This window comes from Peromyscus eremicus, chromosome 5 (assembly GCF_949786415.1).
Source record: "Peromyscus eremicus chromosome 5, PerEre_H2_v1, whole genome shotgun sequence".
NCBI classification, from domain to species: Eukaryota; Metazoa; Chordata; class Mammalia; order Rodentia; family Cricetidae; genus Peromyscus; species Peromyscus eremicus.
In genome coordinates, this window is record NC_081420.1 from 121,925,819 (window position 1) to 121,943,974 (window position 18,156).

Consider the following 18,156-nt stretch of genomic DNA (forward strand, 5'->3'; position numbering starts at 1 on the left):
GAAGACAAGAAGCATGTCTGTGTAGCTTTAATCTAAACAGTTTTTATTAATAGAAGACCGTGGGCTGGCTAGATGACTCAGCAGGTAAAAGAACCTGTGGCCAAGCCTGAAGATCTGAATTCGTTCCCTGGGGTGTACATGGGGGAAAGAAAGACCTGACTCTGAAAGCTGCCCTCTGACCTCCCCAGGGGTTCTGGTATAAGTTGGACCCCCACACATACACTTACAAACACACACACACACACACACACACACACACACATACAGACACAATAAATAAACAAACATATAACATTTTAAGAAGAATTCAAGTTAGGTGTAATATTTTATTAATAATGATTCAAACAATAAACAGTAAAAAAATTACTGTTCCTATTTTCAGGGCTTAGAACCATGCTCCCATTTACATCTTTGTAAAATAAGTCCATAGAGCTTATCTTTATTTACACTTGAATTAATCGAAGCATTGACAGATTGGATAATTTGCAGAAGAATCAGGACTACTAAACGCTACAAAGCTTTTCCAGAACTCTTCTGCCCTGTTACGCTTGTCCTTTCTGACATTTGGGGGTCATTTCCACCATCACCCATGCTGGTGCGCTATGTGCCTGCCTGGACAGAGCAGCGGCGGCGCGCAGACTCTGAGGGGTGGCTCTGGTTCAAATGTGAGTTCGGGTTCAGTGGGGTTCTGCATTTCTCCCAGCTCTGGAGAATGTTACTTCCCTCTTTCTCCTTTGTGTAGCATATCTAGAGACATTTTGTCACAATTTGGCTAATGAGTTTGTGTAACTGAAAATCAGGGGGTGGAATGGGCATAGTCACATATTATAGTTGCTTGTTCTCAAGAAATGTGTGTGTGTGTGTGTGTGTGTGTGTGTGTGTGTGTGTGTGTGTATGCATACATGTAGACAGCACCCTTCATCCTATATCAGTGAAATGTTAAAAATGAAAGCTACTTCTTGAATCAGTTAACTATATCAAGCTTTGCTTTGTGGCTTCTAGGGGAAAATGGCATGTCCCGGAAGATGGAGGATGGAAATATTCTAGACACAACCATGACATTTAACTTAAATTATTTTACCCAATCTCTTTATCCTCTGTGGTACTGGGGACTGAACCCAGGGCTCTTGACATGCTAGACCAGTATTCTACCACTGAAGTAAAAATGTTCCTGTTTTCCAAAGCTTCTACTAAAAGAAGTTTGCATGAAAGATCCTGGGAAATTGCACGAAGTAGACTCATTTGAGATAGAGGCACCTTTAGGTTGAACACATTGGTGAGGGCATAAACACATATCCTAATGGTCAGCTGACTGCCTACTATCTCAACAAGTATCACAGTAAGCAACAGCAACTGCCCATGTACTCTCTGCATCCTGTTACACATGGACAGCAGATGGTGTCACTAAAACATGTCATCTCATCTTTGACTAACTCTTACCAAGTTAGTAACTCTTGTTACCTCCCTAGAATGTCTATTTCTATCCAGAGAGAATGAGAATGTAATATACTTCAAAACTTTGAAACCATCCCTAGATTATAGAGCCATTGACTTCTGGATTAGTTATTGATGAGTCTATTCTATACATCTTCCTCCAGCCAATGTGCATCTTTCATGGCGGTTTACATGAACTGTATGTGGATTGTATTAGTGGTCATTTTATTGTAGATCCTTGCCATGCTGCTTGTTGTTTTGTGGGGGAATCCAGTGGGAGAGATGTGAGCTTGTTTGTGGCATTTGCTGCTATTTACAGTCTTCGAGGTTGTGGGCAGTACACTTAGGGTCTAGGTTGCATGAACTCCAAGCTAACCCTCGCTTACCACTGCTCTGAAGAAATTGCATCCTAGTAGTAGAGATTGAACTTATGAAAGATCAGAGATGGAGATGTGGAGATTGTTTCATCAGCAAGCCTAAGGATCTGAGTTCAATTCCCAGGAACCAGATGAGCTGGCATGTTGCTGTAGTCCTACCAAATTCGTGAGCTCTCAGTTCAGTGAGAGACTGTCTCAAAACTAAAGCAGAATGTGATAGAGGAAGATGCCCAGTGTTGACCTCTGGCCTCGATTTGTTGTGTGTACATACTCAAATATATGCATACTAAAAAGGATCATTGACAGGTTCAGTACCTCTTTTTCAAACTCTGAATGTTAAAGAACTGTACATGCTTTGAGATGGAAGCATATTTTCCCCTATAGAGAACTAAAACATAATATTCTATCATCTATATAAAGGACATGCTTGATTTATTTCAAATCATAAGGAACTTAGACCTTAACCAGTATTTCTGTCAATCTGTCCAGGCTGCTGTAACAAAGTGCTGTAGACATGGTATGTATCCGGTACCATACTGAGGCTGGTATCTGAGATCAAAATGAGACACTGTTGGTCCAGATAAAGACCCTCTTGTGAGTTAGAGATGGCTGACCTGTTGTATGATCATGTAGAGAGCTACAGAGTTCTCTGAGGTCTCTTTAAATTAGGGCACCAATCCCACTCCTGAGTACTCTTGACCATAATTCCTTCCCAAAGCTCCATTACAATAGGGATTATGATTTCAAAATGCAATTTGTGCTTCAGCTGTGGCTCATAACACTTCCTACTCAACCACAGAGTCTGAAAATGCTCTACAATGAGCTATTTTCTAAGCTGGACTCACTATTTTCCTGTATGCACCCTGCAGTATATTTATCTGGGAGTCCTATGTTCTTGTATTGCAGATCAGCAGGAGAAAATTTACTAACCAGGTTTACCACATGATTGAAATCTAAAATATTCTTTTGGTGAATTGCATTGTCAAAATTCTAAACTATTACCATGATTTGCTTTGTATATGTATCTGTAATTGGTTAAGGCAATCAATTCTGATATATCAATAACCTTTTAAACATACGCATTCAGGGTGATAGTATTCTATTACTATTGTGTACTAATGTAAACCATTGATAATCTGTTTTAATAAAGATTTTACACAGTTTTCTGTCTTTTTTATGTATCAACAATTGCATTTAAAATTCTCAGAATGAAAAACTTAGTCTGGAATATTTCATATTTCATCTTTTTCAGAAAGAAAGATAGGAGGTTCTGTTAACACATTGGTATTGGTCTGTGCCAAAGTTTCCCATTTACAGTTACTAACTTTTCCTATCTGCCCCTGCATGAAAAGCTGAAAGCATCCCTGTTTCTCTGATCAACTAAAGACTTATTTCTAGACCAAATGAGCACAAATCTCTTTGTTTTATGGAGTTCCATTAGTGGTTAGCAAAAATTATCTGAAATAAGAGACACAGGCTAACTGATGTCTGCTACAGATAGCTGAGCAAATATACTATTCTCTGAAAGTTTTTGAGGTTTCTCCAGTTTTGATATTATTAGGGAATGGAGGGACAAGGCATTAATTTGTTTTCCCCAGCAAGTGTAGTTATATTCCAGGTGCACAAGAAACAAAGAATGAGATACAATTATGATCCCACAGGAGTAACCACATTTGTTGAGAACTTAAGATCAGTCTCTACACAAAGAATGCATATAACCCATCTCCTCTTTAGAAAAAAATAATGGCCAACCCTCAGCGCTCATTATAAGTGGTTAGAGTAGCTATGAACAGAAAGAGTCTTCTGATGAATGTGCAAGCTGTGGCAGTGTGTGTGTGTGGGGTGTTTAGATGTTTTCCTTCTAGCATCTTTCTGGACAATTTACTAGCATGATTGACAGGGAATTGCTTTCTGGATGAAACATCACTTACCCATTTAGAACTTTCTGTAGCAGGGATTTTCAGCTCTCACAGAGATGTGTCAAGGTAAGGATCTCTAGGGCATCATAATTCCCTTAGATCCCACAGATGAAATTCCTCCATCCATGCCTCCCTTCATTTATCTATACATGCATCCATCCTTCCTTCCTCCATCCGCAAATCCCCAGATCCATGCGTCCTTCCATCCATCCTTGTATCCATTGCTCTGGATGCTGAGACTGAGAAATTCAGAAAAGAGATATACCCCTTGCTTTTATAAAGACATAAATACGCCACAAGTCATGTAGTGAGTGGCAAAAAGAAACTGGGAGCCAAAGATTGCCAGAGAGGGTAAATAGGACAGTCTCTCAAGCTGACAAAGGAAGGACAACATGAACTGGAGGTGATCAACAGAATAGCACCAGCCAGAGGGTCAGAGATCGCAAGGGTCCAGAGTTCAGGACACACTCAGTTCAGGCACAGCAAGGCCATTGCTCCCAGGACAGAGCGGGAAAGGACCATGATGATGAAGCTGGAGCAGCAGCTGGGAGTGAGGCTATGGAAGGCTGTGCCAATCACTATCAGGGCCTGGGAGGAGACTGGGCTTCAAAGGCAGTGTGACCAGGAGCCACTGGGACTGCTGCCTAGGATGAATGGAGTAGTACAGGAGTGGAAAAGCCGTCACAGGAGTCTGAATGACAGACAGCACAGGACCCACCTGTGGGAAGCCGTCACAGGTGTCTAAGTGACAGACAGCACAGGACCCACCTGTGGGAAGGCGTCACAGGTGTCTAAGTGACAGCACAGGATCCACCTGTGGGGAGGTGTCACAGGTGTCTAAGTGACAGACAGTACAGGATCCGCCTGTGGGAACCCGTCACAGGTGTCTGAATGACAGACAGCACAGGATCCACCTGTGGGAAGCCGTCACAGGTGTCTAAGTGACAGACAGCACAGGATCAGCCTGTGGGTTGGTTAAGGGATGGAAAGGGTTCACTGGATCTGGCTTTCTGAGATCCAGCTCCAAGGAGATGGATCTACTGAGTCTCAAGCCAGATTGTACAGGGAGCCATATTGTCACCTATGCTGGTACTTATCTAATGTCAGGGCCCTGCTGCCCCCAAAGGCCCCATTGTTGCGAAGATGAAGAAACCCACGCCTTGCTTGTCCAGACTTACATGAAATCTCTGTAAAGGAAGCTCAGGAGACTACAGTCTTAATGAAGTCCTTATGTGATCTTGTCAGTAACGATGACAAAGGGAAGGTGTTTCTGCCTAGACTCTTGATGTGGGATCTCAGGCAAACTGTTATTGGGAATTTGAGAAACCCGGTCAATTTTGCATTGATTTTCATATTACTGAACCTCTGGGTAAATTTGATTTTTAGCCTTCAATTAGAGATTTTAAATAATGACAAATGAACCTAGACTTTTCTCAAGTTTGTGTCCACATGAGCCAGAAGTTGTGAAGTTGAAAGCAGAGAAAGAGAATTTCACTCCATTCTCTAAGACTGTTTTTCTTTCTAGTCGTTAGTAAGTGATAGGCATTGGCTTTATAAGTTATTGGTGAAATAAGATAGATCTCCTTGGCATCCCAAACAGAGAAAATGAAACTTTGTTCCCCCACATAACATTTTTATTGATTCTCTGGGAGTTTCACATCATGCACCCCACCACAATCCCTTCCCAGTCTTTCCATGTCCACCCACTTTGTGACATCCCCCTAAAAAGAAGTAAAAAATAAAAATGAGAAAAAAAAGATCAAGTCCCCTTTGGGTTATCTACAGACTCACTGGTGCATGGTCCAACTCTCAGTGGTTTGCCCCTTAAACAGAACTGAGTCCTTCCCTTCCTGCACCTCCACCAGCAGCCGTCAGTTGTGAGAGCTATTCTTCAGCCTCTCTGTCACACTTTTTAAGAATTCTCTTCAGTGGCTTCCTGCCTAGGCTATTACATTTTTGAGGCAGGTTGGAGGGGTAGGGACTGTCACAGAAGCCTTCCACGTCCCCCTTTTCTCAACTGCGTGCCTATAGTTATCCATATCACAGAAAAGTAGCTTCCTTGCTCTTCACAGTGAGAGCATGGATCATGGGCCTCCACAGGGTCTCTGGAGACAGCAAAGACCATGGGCCTGACCACCTGCTGCAGGACTCCAGACCCAGACAAGGCCCTGGGAGGCTGCCCACATCACAGATATCAACATGACCTGAGGTGGAAGCATAGGCCCCCCACATCAATATGCCCCACCCCCACCCATGGCACCACTGCCTACAGACATCAACACGGCATCAGGCAGCAGCACAGGTCTTCAGTGGTAACTCAACATTAACGCAGACAGGCCTTGGACCCAGACATGGCAGCAAGAACCCAGAAAATGAAACTTTTGAATAAAACAGTGAGAGATAAATAAGATAGAAAGCAATAGCTGGTGGTTATTTTCTCATCTTGTCTCTTCTTCCTCACCTCCTTTCATTATTACTCAATACTGCATCATGTTTAAAATGAGGATGGGTGCTAAATTCTAATTATTTTGTCTAAAATCCATCACCATTATACATGCTTGGGCTACATTCAGTGGGGGAACAGCATTTGATATTTTCTGTTCATATACATGGTTTGTGTATGACATCAGCCTTGGAGTCAACACTCTTACTGGCTCTGTGGCAAAGGATAACCATAGTATGGCACTGGCCATAGCATAACCACGCCTTTACTGTGTGCCATTTGCACTTGAGCTTTTCCAGTTTTCCACTATATAAAATAAAATATGTCATGCCTCTAAGCATCTTCAGATCAACCACTGTTTTCTTTGGGGCCATTTTACCAGAAATGTTCCCAAGTGTATCGTTACGGGATGACATATAGTAAGGAGATTTATATAAAAAAATAGCTAAGCCTGCCACCAGGGTGTTTCTCAGAAAGCTTGAACTGATCTTCCATGCCACGGTAATATCTCCTCTGTGTCATAGCGGTATAGAATGTAAGCTCCTTAATTATTTTTCACTGTCAGTTTGATAGATGGGACTTGCCCTGTTGTTCATGTTTTCATCATCTTTTTTCAATCCTTGTAAAATCAGGACATGGATTTAGGACAGAATCAGAGTGACAGCTTTCTTACAATTGACTCCCTTACTCACGGATGCTGCTGTGCAGGGTCTTTCTCCCTTACTCACGGATGCTGCTGTGCAGGGTCTTGACCTTCCCTGTGAGATGCAGAACCTAGTTAGTGGTAGTCCAAAAAGCTGTGGCTCTGTAGAGTTCTGCTGCTGGACAGAAGAGGGCACTGTTTGTTTATACTGAGGCAGACCAAACAGACCCTGAGCCATTTAGGTAGAGGGATGGCTGCCAGACTCAGCCCTTCACACCTGTGCTCTGTGGCCACCGTGGTTATGGCTGCACCTCCATTCATGCCTGATGAATGTCATTAAACATTCAGTTTCCTATAATTCAACTGAGCTCTTCAGGGTCCCAGCTGCCCAGGAGACCAATGGAGTAATTTACATTGATAACACCAGGGACTTGGCATGGGGGGGGGGGCGTGCAAGACAAAGCACCAGCTTGCCCCAGAGATGCAGCCAGCAGGGACACCTGCAATGCTCTGGGAAAACACAGGCTCTTAGGGTTTGAATAATGGCAGAAGTTAGGAGGCCAGAAGAGCAACTAGTTTGTGAGCAGATCTTAGAACAGGGAAGATTTAGGCCAGGCATACTTTTGCATTTCTTAAGGGCTTTCTTTCTCTTTTTTCCTTTCTTCCTTCCTTCCTCCCCCTCCTTTACTTCATTCTTTCTTTCTTTCTTTCTTTCTTTCTTTCTTTCTTTCTTTCTTTCTTCCTTTCTTTCTAGTTTTGAAGTCATGTGCAGCTGCTGTGGGGGACTGGGGGACGTAGCACAATTGGCAGAGCACTTGCCCTAATATGCACACAGCCCTGGATTTGATCCCTGGGCTTCACATAACCCATCAGTGGTGGAATTCAACTGCAATCCCAGGACTTTGGAGGTAGAGGCAGGAGGGTCAGAAGTTCAAGGTCATTCTTGGCTATATGATATGTCCCAGGGTCAGCTTGGGACCTATGAGAGCTATAAACAAACAAATAAATACCCTGACAAAGTCTCCCATCAAATATCCAGGTGTATTTTTTATTAGAAAAAAAATTATCATAGAGTGCTCTTAACTTGTGATGTTTTCCTTCCCTTTGTTATTCCCCCACTCAGTGCCCTCATATTTTAGGGTTATCACTGTCATGTGTCATTTACCATATGAGAGAAACTACAAGGTACAACGAAATCCACTGCAAGAGTTTAATTAAGGGATGGAAAAAGAAGGGACGAAATGTAATAGGCCTATTTGAAACAAACAGACCTGTGCAGATAGAGGGAGGAGGGAATAGGTGGAACCTGCCTTTATAGGTCCCGGCGTGAGCATATGGGCTTACATAGGTATGCCATGCATGCACATACATTACATGGTCACACTGAGTGCAGATTACATGATCATAAGGTGCATGGAATATGTAGAACATAAGGTCCTGGGATGACTAAGCATCTTGCCTAGTTGCTGGACAGCGCATGCATGGTCATGTAGTTAGGGGAGTGGCTAGGAACTCTAATAGTGATAATGCCATTGTTGGTATTTGAAAACATGATTAAAGAAGCACACATTTTCTCTAGGAGAGGGACCTTAGAATACATATTATCTTGAAACCAGTTTCTAATTTTCTTTGCACTGAGTTGTAAAACTTGTCCCTGAGTCTAAGAGTTCAAACTGGTATATTTTATATATTGTATATCAACCTATAGTATCAATCCCAATGAATAAACCATTACATGAATGAGAGGCAATTAGATTTTCAATTTCTACTATTATGAAAGTAAGAAGTGAATGCCATGATACCCACAACTGCATGTACAGACTTAAGTGTTTCTGCAGGAAGAATGCTAAAGGTAAAATTGCAAGGTCAAATTTTATGAGCACTTAAAATTTTAGTAGATACAGTGGTTCAAATTGTCCACTGTAAAGGGAGAAAGTAGATCCTTAAGACACACAGTCATTGGAATCCCTGACAATACTGGACAGAAGGAAGACTTGAAAGATTCTTCAGGCCAAAGCTTTGAACGGCCGGTTCCATCTGCATAGTTCTTTTACTTTGCTTGTCTCATTATAGACTTCATTTTTTTTCCTTATTGAGATTCTTGGAGTTCTAATGAAAACCTCTCATGTCCATCTTAGGTTTGAGTGGAAGGCTATGGTAGGTTGTACTAAGTATCCAGAACTGTAGAGGACATGGAAGACATGCCCTCCAGACCAGTGGGCTAGAAAAGTATAACCTGTGTCTTTTGGTGCAGGGCAGACTGGCCTTGAACTTGCTGTATAAACTTGGCTGCCATTCAATCTGAGACCTTGCCTTAGCCTCCTGACCACTGGGATTCCAGGTGTGTGCCACCATGCCCATCCACTCATCCCTTGAAGCCTGGGTTACATCACTTTACTCATTTTCTGTCCATTGGAATAAAATGCAAATGCCCCACTTTGGCTCTCTAGGCCCTTCTATACTCCGATCTCTACCTCTGGTTCTCCCCTTTTCTTGGTCCCTCTCTGGTGGACCTCACTCTGGCTTAAGTGACTCACTGAAGGAAGCTTCATGTAGGTTCCCCCAAGGTTCCTGTTATGTGCTCTCTGTACTGTAAGACTTACTAAAGCTCACAGAACCTGAGTAGGGCTGACTGGGACCAAAATTGGACAGGACCATCAAAAGCCAAGCACACAGAAGCAGAACTTGAAAAAATTCAACAAAAGTTCAGCCTGAGTCTTCTCCAGTCAACTGTGGGCTAGAGGGGGAGGTTTTGTTTTGGGATTTACAAAAAGGAGGCAAGGAGAAGGGAAGCAACATTTAACACATGCCCAGGGCATGCATATGTGAAGTGTCACACTGATCTCCACCACATTAATAACATTTCTCAAGACTATAACTTAATCGGAGGCTGGTACGGACTGCAGGCTGCAAATTACTCACAGAGGACAGTGTTGTAAAATATTAACTAGGCAATGATGTGTTACATTTGTTTATGCTGTGGAGTATTTAACTGTGTAAAGGTGTGTTACATTTGTTTATGCTGCATTTGTTTAACGATGAAAAGATGTATTTCATTTGTTTACCTTGCTTACCTTAGGTATCTGATTGGTCTAATAAAGAGCTGGATGGCCAATAGCTAGGCAGGAGAAAGGATAAGTGGGGCTGATGGGCAGAGAGAATAAATAGGAAGAGAAATCTAGGTTTGAGAAATAAGAGAAGGAGGAGAGAACTGGGGAGACACCCAGGGCCAGAAGTCAGGCAGCTGCCAGCCAGCAGACATGAGAAACAGTGAAAGTAAGATATACTGAAGGAGAGAAAAGTAAAAGGCCCCAAGGCAAAAGGTAGATAAAGAGAAACAGGTTAATTTAAGTTAAAGAGCTAGCCAGAAATGAGCCAGAGCTAGGCAGAGCTTTCAAAACTAATAATAAGTCTCCATTTCATGATGCGGGAGTTGGTTGATGGCCAAAAAGAGAAAAAGCCGGGTACAATACCATATACAGGAGGGATTTCAACCTGAAGACGCCCAAAAGAGCCTCACTTAAGAGAGCTCAACATCTGTGGCCTCCTCTGGACTGCAGCTTTGATGGTGTACTTGGCCTGGAAGTTCAGAGACTCCTCCAACTAAGCACAATATTAGTTCATTGTTTCTTCTTGCTCCAACATCAACAAATCAGGATAATAGCAGGAACACACTAATGGAACAGAAGGACTGGGCTCCCTAAAACCTCGCCCCTACTCTAGCCATGTAAGGTAGGGTACATAAACTTCTATGATCAAGAGAAATGTGGCCTGATGGTGGTGGCGCACGCCTTTAATCCCAGCACTTGGGAGGCAGGGTCAGGTGGATCTCTGTGAGTTCGAGGCCAGCCTGGTCTACAAAGCGAGTTCCAGGAAAGGCGCAAAGCTACACAGAGAAACCCTGTCTCGAAAAACAAAAAACAAACAAACAAACAAACAAACAAAGAGAAATGTGGAGGCCTGGTCTCTTCAAGGACCAGGATAGCTGAATTGCTGAAAAGAAGCCATGTTTACAACATAATGGGCAGAAAGTTCATCACTGGAGAGCTGTGAAGGTTTTGCCCCATCAGATGGAGGACATGTCCACTCCGTGCTGTGTGAAGCACAGTACGCCGACTTGAGTGCACGTTTCTGTCATCCGGAGAGCTGTCAGAAACTCCAACCAAGTAATTTAGGTACCTCTGGGGATACAGCTAAAGCATCAGGGTCATTTAGGGTCCCAAGTAATTCCAATGTGTAATCAATGAGTGACAGACAGAAAACTTGTGGCATTTTATCATAGTCAAGAGACTACTTCATATACTGGAGGGTTGTGTGTGTGTATATACACCTGTGTGTGTTAATTCCAGGATCTTCATGACTTTATGAGTCTATCTTCTTTAAGAGCTCATTAGTGACTTATTATAAAGGATGCCTGTTATATTCGATGTTGTGAATGAGATGTGAAATGTCCCTACATGGTCATATTTTTGAAAGCCCGTGCCCTAGCTGTTTAGAGAAGTTATGGAAACTGAGACACAGGGTCTTGATGGCAGATATATGCCTCCAGGTGTGAACATACCCCTGGTCTCCTCTAGATCACTCCAAGTTCCTGTCCATTGAGATGTAAACAAGCTATGCCCCAAAGTCCTGCTGCCATGGGCTGAATTGCTACGGTGGCCATGAATTCTCTGCCAGGATGGATAGTGTCTTCTAAAATGGTGAGCGACAAGGAGCCCCTCCTGCCATAGCTGGCTTCTGTCAGGTGTGTAGTCACCACAGGAAAGATGCTAACGAACATGCAAGGAAAGAACAGAAACCATTTCTTGCAATTAGTTGTGGGAAGTTATCTTCTGCGTAAATGTTTTAAGTTGAAAGGCACATGATGATGTCATAATTCTGCCATAAAGTGATGGCTTCTTTCTCAGGTTTATGCTGAGTGTCTAAGTCAGGGTTTTCTGAACAAAAATCTTCATGCACAATGGCGTGTATGCTTATGATAAGAGTGGACTCACAGGACTATAGAAGCCAAGAAGTACCACACTGCTCTCCACAAACTGGAGAAACAGCTAAACTGGTATGATGGAGTCCAAGCAGACACCCGAGGGCCAGTGGCACTGCTGTGTGACAGTAAGAGAGGAGGGCCACTTGTTCACAGAGTGACTTTATCTTTCACTCCTCTTTTCTGTTCAAGTAGGCCCTCAACAGATTAAGCGATGCTTACCACATGGTGAGGGCAAGTCTTCAGCAGCCAGTTGATCCAATGCTAATTCCTTCTGGAAACACTGTCATCAACACACCTGGAAACCATGTTTCATCCACTATCCCTTAACTCGTCAAGGTTGACACATAAAATGAATCATTACCCTGGGCTTTGGAGAATCGCAGAAAGTTCTGGTTGAGCTTAGCTGTCTCGCTTCAAACCAAGATAAGTGCGTTGGAGAAAATGTCAGTTTGCAGAAATGGCAAGAACTTCCTTTATATATATTTTCCCCATACGAATGTTCTCCCTGATGGTGTTTATTGATTTCTAAAAGCTGAATGTTTGGACTGGCTGCTTCAGAAATCACTCTGGGAGCCTATTAACAGTATCGATTCCCTGGCCCGTGACCAGACCTCAAGAACCGGCGTTTCTGGTGGGGAAACTTAGGCTGCAGTACTGTAATAAATGCTCCCAGGAGGTTCTGGTGCCCAGCCAGGTTAGGACTGCACTGGAAATGCCAGTTGGTAATGAGACCTTAGATGAAGCAGAAGCCTGCAGTGAGGAGAGTGAGGTCTCAATTAGGGAAGGAACTGGCCATTAGCAGGCCCTGCTAATGACTGTGTGCTCTCAGAAAGCCTGTCGTGACAGCAGTAAACACCGTGGATTGTTTTGTGGGGGCATTGAAAAAGTTTCCTGAATTTTTGTGGGGTCATGGAGAGGCATTACATGGGGAGGTTTTCACAGAAGTTGGAAATTGGTTGGGACAAAAATTCTGTTTTATCATTCATTCTCAACCGTTTTATGGCCCTTAGTTTCCCTCTTGAATTCTTGAGTTTTGTATTATCTTTTTTCTCCACTGTAGTAAAAGGATAGAGAAAGAGATTCGCATGCTGGACAGTGTGTGTGTGTGTGTGTGTGTGTGTGTGTGTGTGTGTGTGTGTGTGTGCATGCATGCATAGGTCTGCATGCCATGGCATGCCTGCAGAGGTCAGAGGACAACATTAAACATCATTCTGCCTTCCAAGTTCCTTGAGACAGGATGTCTGTCATTTGCCTCCATGTATTCCGGGATAGCTGTCCCTGAGACACCTAGGGATTCTTTGCCTCCATTTCACTGAAAGAATACTGGGAATCCAGGTACATGCCTGGCTTTATGTGGGTTGTGGGATTCAAATTCATATTTTGGTGGCAAATGTTTTATTTGCTGAGCTATCTCCTCAGCACTAGGTAAAGTTTTTGAAATAGAATTCTAGTACTACCACCCACTAGCTATATGAATTTAGCTGTGTGTGTAACCTCTGTATCAGTAAATTTATCAGCTCTGGAGAGTTAATTTCATACTGATTCTGTGGGAATAAAATGAGCAAGTGTGATTAGACATGCATTTACCCACCTCTGAGTCTCATCTATAAGTTCATGTTGTTGGCTCCTGGGAGAGGACAAGTGCTTAGTGAGTGACAGACAGGCAAAGAAAGGCCTAGTTAGTAAGTTACATAGGGTTTCGAAGCTGCAGGAAGTGCTAAAATATTTCTGGAAGTGTTTTAGAGCAGAGAAAGTTGTATTTACCAGAAGTTATGTCAATGAGCATTTTATATGGTTGGGGGAAATTCTTCTATAAGATGCTGGGAACGGGAGTAGAGTTGGCAGGCACAATGTTTCTTAGTAAGCCTACATGTGCTCCCTTGCCCAGGAGAGCTGATAGCTGCTGTTCTAGCATTCCCTGTTTCTCTTAGAACTCTCAGGGTGGAAGCTAATCCACATGGTCATTCTATGTCAGCGTCATTGTGTGTGTCCGAGTTTTCATTGCGGTGATAAACATGGGATGGAAACAATTGAAAGGGAGATTTATTTGTGCTCACAGCTTTAGAGGCTTTAATCTATGGTCTGCTGGCTTCATTGTTGCCGGCTTTATGATGAATTATTTCACAGTTGCTAGGAGGAGGGAGAGGCAGCTGGAGAGAGGGTGAGAAAAGAAGAAGGGCACAGGGTATGTCCTTGAAAGACGTACTCCCACTGACTTCCTCCCTTTACTTCGGCCCCACTTCTGAAAGTTCCTATTACTTCCCAGCAATGCTTCAAACTGTAAACCCATCAAGGGTTCAATCCACCTATGGAGGCTGAGCCTCACAGTCCAGTCACCTCTCAGTGGTCTGTTAGGCTAGTTGGGGACCAAGCCTTCAACTTATAAACTTTCTTAGGGGAAAGCTTCATATTTAAACCACAAGAATCATATTCAAATGATGTCCATTTGATCACAGAATCACCTTTATGGAGAGAGGGATTTTTTTTCAAGCACAGTTTGGAAATCCTATGTGGTGTGCACAAGCTTGGAGCAAGGGCACAGTTGTTTTCACATTTGAGAAGAAGCTGAGCATTTAGTGCCTCTAACCCTTCCAGTGCTCAACTCTCAGTCCCTGTCCTGAACACACATTGAACAGCAGTAGTTAGAAGAACTCACCCTCTATGGCTCAAGCTAGGCCTGGTAGGAGCACACGTACTCAACAGCTCAGCAATAACGCAGTAGAATTATCTGCCGGGAACAGACGTGCACCAAGTGCAAAAATGTCCAGATCTCAGTTTTTGTCATAATTTAATTCATTGCTGACTCATTTTCCCTAGTGACCCCAAGCTGTTGTCATTATACATGCCTCAAATACCTGCTAACTTGTGTGTAACCACATGATGAAAATGAGATCCTCAACTTTGAATGTTGAGATTAAAATAAGATTAATCAGCGGGTGGTCAGTCGTAAGCTGAATGTAGTAACTCCGAAATTGTTCTGTTCTTTTTCTTTTCTCAAGAATGTTCCAAGCTGTTGGGACTGCTGGATAAACATGGTGTCACTGTATTGGTAAGCTGTGGTGGCTTTTTGTTTGTTTGGTTTTCACAAGATGTTCTGTGAGAAAACCAGGTCCACAGAAAGGTGGCCCATCCTCTCTTTGTCTGTGCTCACTCCTTTGACAACCTGTTCTAGTCTCGAGGATTTCATGATGTCTTTGCAAGGATGAGCCAAATCTATACCTTCAATGTGAAGTTCTTCCCTGAACCCAGGCTTGGAAGCAAGAGCTGCATGTTTGCAGGTTCATCATCAGTGTCTAGCAAGCATCTCATACAGTATGCCCCAGATCAAAACCATCATCATCCCCAAATCTGTTCTATGTGAGTCTTCTCCAGTACAGTGTGTGGGTTTCTATTCCCGAAGTCATGCGCAGGAGACATTAGAGTCCTTTTGATGTCCCAGTTTTATTTGTGCTGCATCAACAATTCCCGTCCCTTTTACTTCCAAGATACACCCAAATCCACCCGTTCTGTGTCTTCTCTCAAACCACTGCTTTGACCTAAGTCAGTCTCACGTCTGGTATAGATTATTTCCTCCATCTCCCATCAATGCTTTTCTCTCAGTCTCATTCTTCCCACCGTCGACTGCTCAGAAAAATTCTTGTAATCATCGTCTCGGATTTCCAGCCTCACTCTTCCCCAGTGTTTAGGTGGACAGATGTCTCTCCACCACCCTCCCCAGTCCCACTGATCTAAGGTCATTACTTGAGGTTGGAGCTTCAACGCCTCTTTAGGTCTGCATAAGAGTACGCATAAACCTGCCCATCAGTAGTCTTCTACTGGAGAATCTCACACCTTGGTCTTGCTCTAGAGGTTCCTCAAATTGAGCAAGCAAAGGCTCCAAGGACATTGATTTTCCTCTGTTGCTCAACCTGTTTGGATAACTGTGAGTGTCTCGGCATTTTGCAGTGTCTGACAATAGCAATTTCTCAAGTGTATTTGCATAAAGAATTATGGAATGAGAACCATTTAGTTCTACTGGGATTTTCTGGGTATCAGTGGCAAGCCTTAGTGATTTACATTATGACTGACATATGGTTCTCTTTTAGTCTTTTTTTTTTTTTATTGCCTTAAAATTGTATTAAGCCGGGCAGCGGTGGTGCACGCCTTTAATCCCAGCACATGGGAGACAGAGCCAGACGAATCTCTGTGAGTTCGAGGCCAGCCTGGGCTACCAAGTGAGTTCCAGGAAAGGCACAAAGCTACACAGAGAAACCTTGTCTTGAAAAACCAAAAAAAAAAAAAAAAAAAAAAAAAAAAAGTATTAAATGAAGCAACATCAAGATTTCTCCTGCTGACTGGTTCTGCTGTTCTTAGGTAAGTTGGGATCCTTTCTGGTACCACTTACCTACATCTGTTGTGGTTTCACATTTCGGTATGAGGAGTGCCAGGGACTTATAAAGGGGAGCAACCCTACTTTCTAAGAAGCCATTCTCTGCTTTGAGTCCTTTTAAGGTTTGTGCTGTCACTCTTGCTTGCAAATGTGAAGGGCATTTGGACTGCTGCCTAGGGTAGAATGTACACCCTGTTTGTACATGTCTACAGCTAGCACATCTCTACCCTCCCTAGGTCTCCAGGACTCTCAGGAGGGAGCCCATTTGGATCAGTGGTCCTGGGGTCCCTTGAAAGGGAAGGAATGGAATCTCTAACTTATTAGTCAGCAAACTTTCCCTCACAAAGGTCCTATGTTATTTCATCAGTGATACTGGGAAGACCCACCCCAGAAATGCTACCACCAGCAGCCTGGTGTGTCTCCTTATGGAGCCTCGGAGACTTCTACATTGATAAGGCAAGAGTCTTGAGTGTACTACAGAAACGAATTTCTGGATGAGCCTGGAGGTTATTAAGACCAGTGTGAGAACATGCTTGGAAGCATGGGCATTTTAGAGAGAAAAATGTTTAGGAAAACACATCCAAGACAGAGGAGCATGATGTGGGAGAAAGTGTGCTTAGCTGTCTTTATGATGGCAATATATTTACTCCTGGATTTCTGAGTTGAATGCCCCAAGGGATGTAATTTATGACAAAGTTTAAAGATTAAGCACAGCTAACACATTTAAGCAAACTTTAAACACGTCTTTAATCCCAGCACTCGGGAGGCAGAGGCAGGCGGATCTCTGTGAGTTTGAGGCCAGCGTGGACTACCAACTGAGTTCCAGGAAAGGCGCAAAGCTACACAGAGAAACCCTGTCTCGAAAAACCAAAAAAAAAAAAAAAAAAAAAAAAAAAAAGGAATAAAATGTGAGTTGAGTTGCTAATTTTTCTTAAGGAATTTCCTTTTATAAATGGAATTACAAAGGTTTTGGAGGTGGGGGTGGTACATTGGTTAGATTAAGCATGGAAGAACAGTGCTACTGTGAAACTCAAGGTCATAAACATTCTAGTTCTAAGTAAGTACCATTTATTTGTTGTTCTTAACATCCTTTTTTGAAATTTCATTAGGAAAACACACAATCTCTGTAGGGAATTTTGGTTCTGTCTGTCATGTTGGAGTTTCTTGACGCTCAATTATAAGGAAAGACAAAGCAGATTACAAGATGTGGGCCATCTTCCTATCTCATGATCCATTAAGTCTCACTGTTTTTTTTTTTTAAATAATGCCTCAGTTATATACCAATATTAAATGAAAAATAGTAATATAATAAGACTTTTTGGGTACCAGAATTTAAAGTTCATAGAAATTCCATACGTGACAATACACTCTTCATTCGATTTCTTTATCTGTTTTTACTTTTTAATTTCTCATCCTGGGATTGAATCCAGGGATGCATGTGTGCTAACCATATACCCCACTAAATGAGCTACACTTCAAGTCCCTGAGATGTTTTAAAAATCATTTAAAAATGTAAAAATGATCTTCAGCTTATGGAACGGTGGAATCAAGTGGTGGCCACCAACTGTGTTTGCAGACCTCCCTTACAGTGCTAGATAGAACCCAACAGCAGAAGACAACCTGAAGGCTGCCGCGGTTGAAGAGGGACATGTTCTAGTACAGCAGGTGTTTATGGACCCAATTTTCCTTGGCATTGTGTATTTTCAGAAATGTTCACTCATGCCTACATATGATAGAAACTATCACTTTGCAGTCTAGATGTGTGGCACTCAGATGCTGCACAGGGCCCTGGCACCATTGGCATGAACATAGCATCAGATGCTACACAGGGCCCTGGCACCATTGCATGAACATAGCATCAGATGCACACCTCTGGGTTATGTAGGACTGGTGATCAGCAGGCACAGGTGATTTGATTGCATAGCCCAGTAACTTTCCCTGCATGACATTTAGTACCTGGGATAAACATCTTTTTAAATAGGTGAGT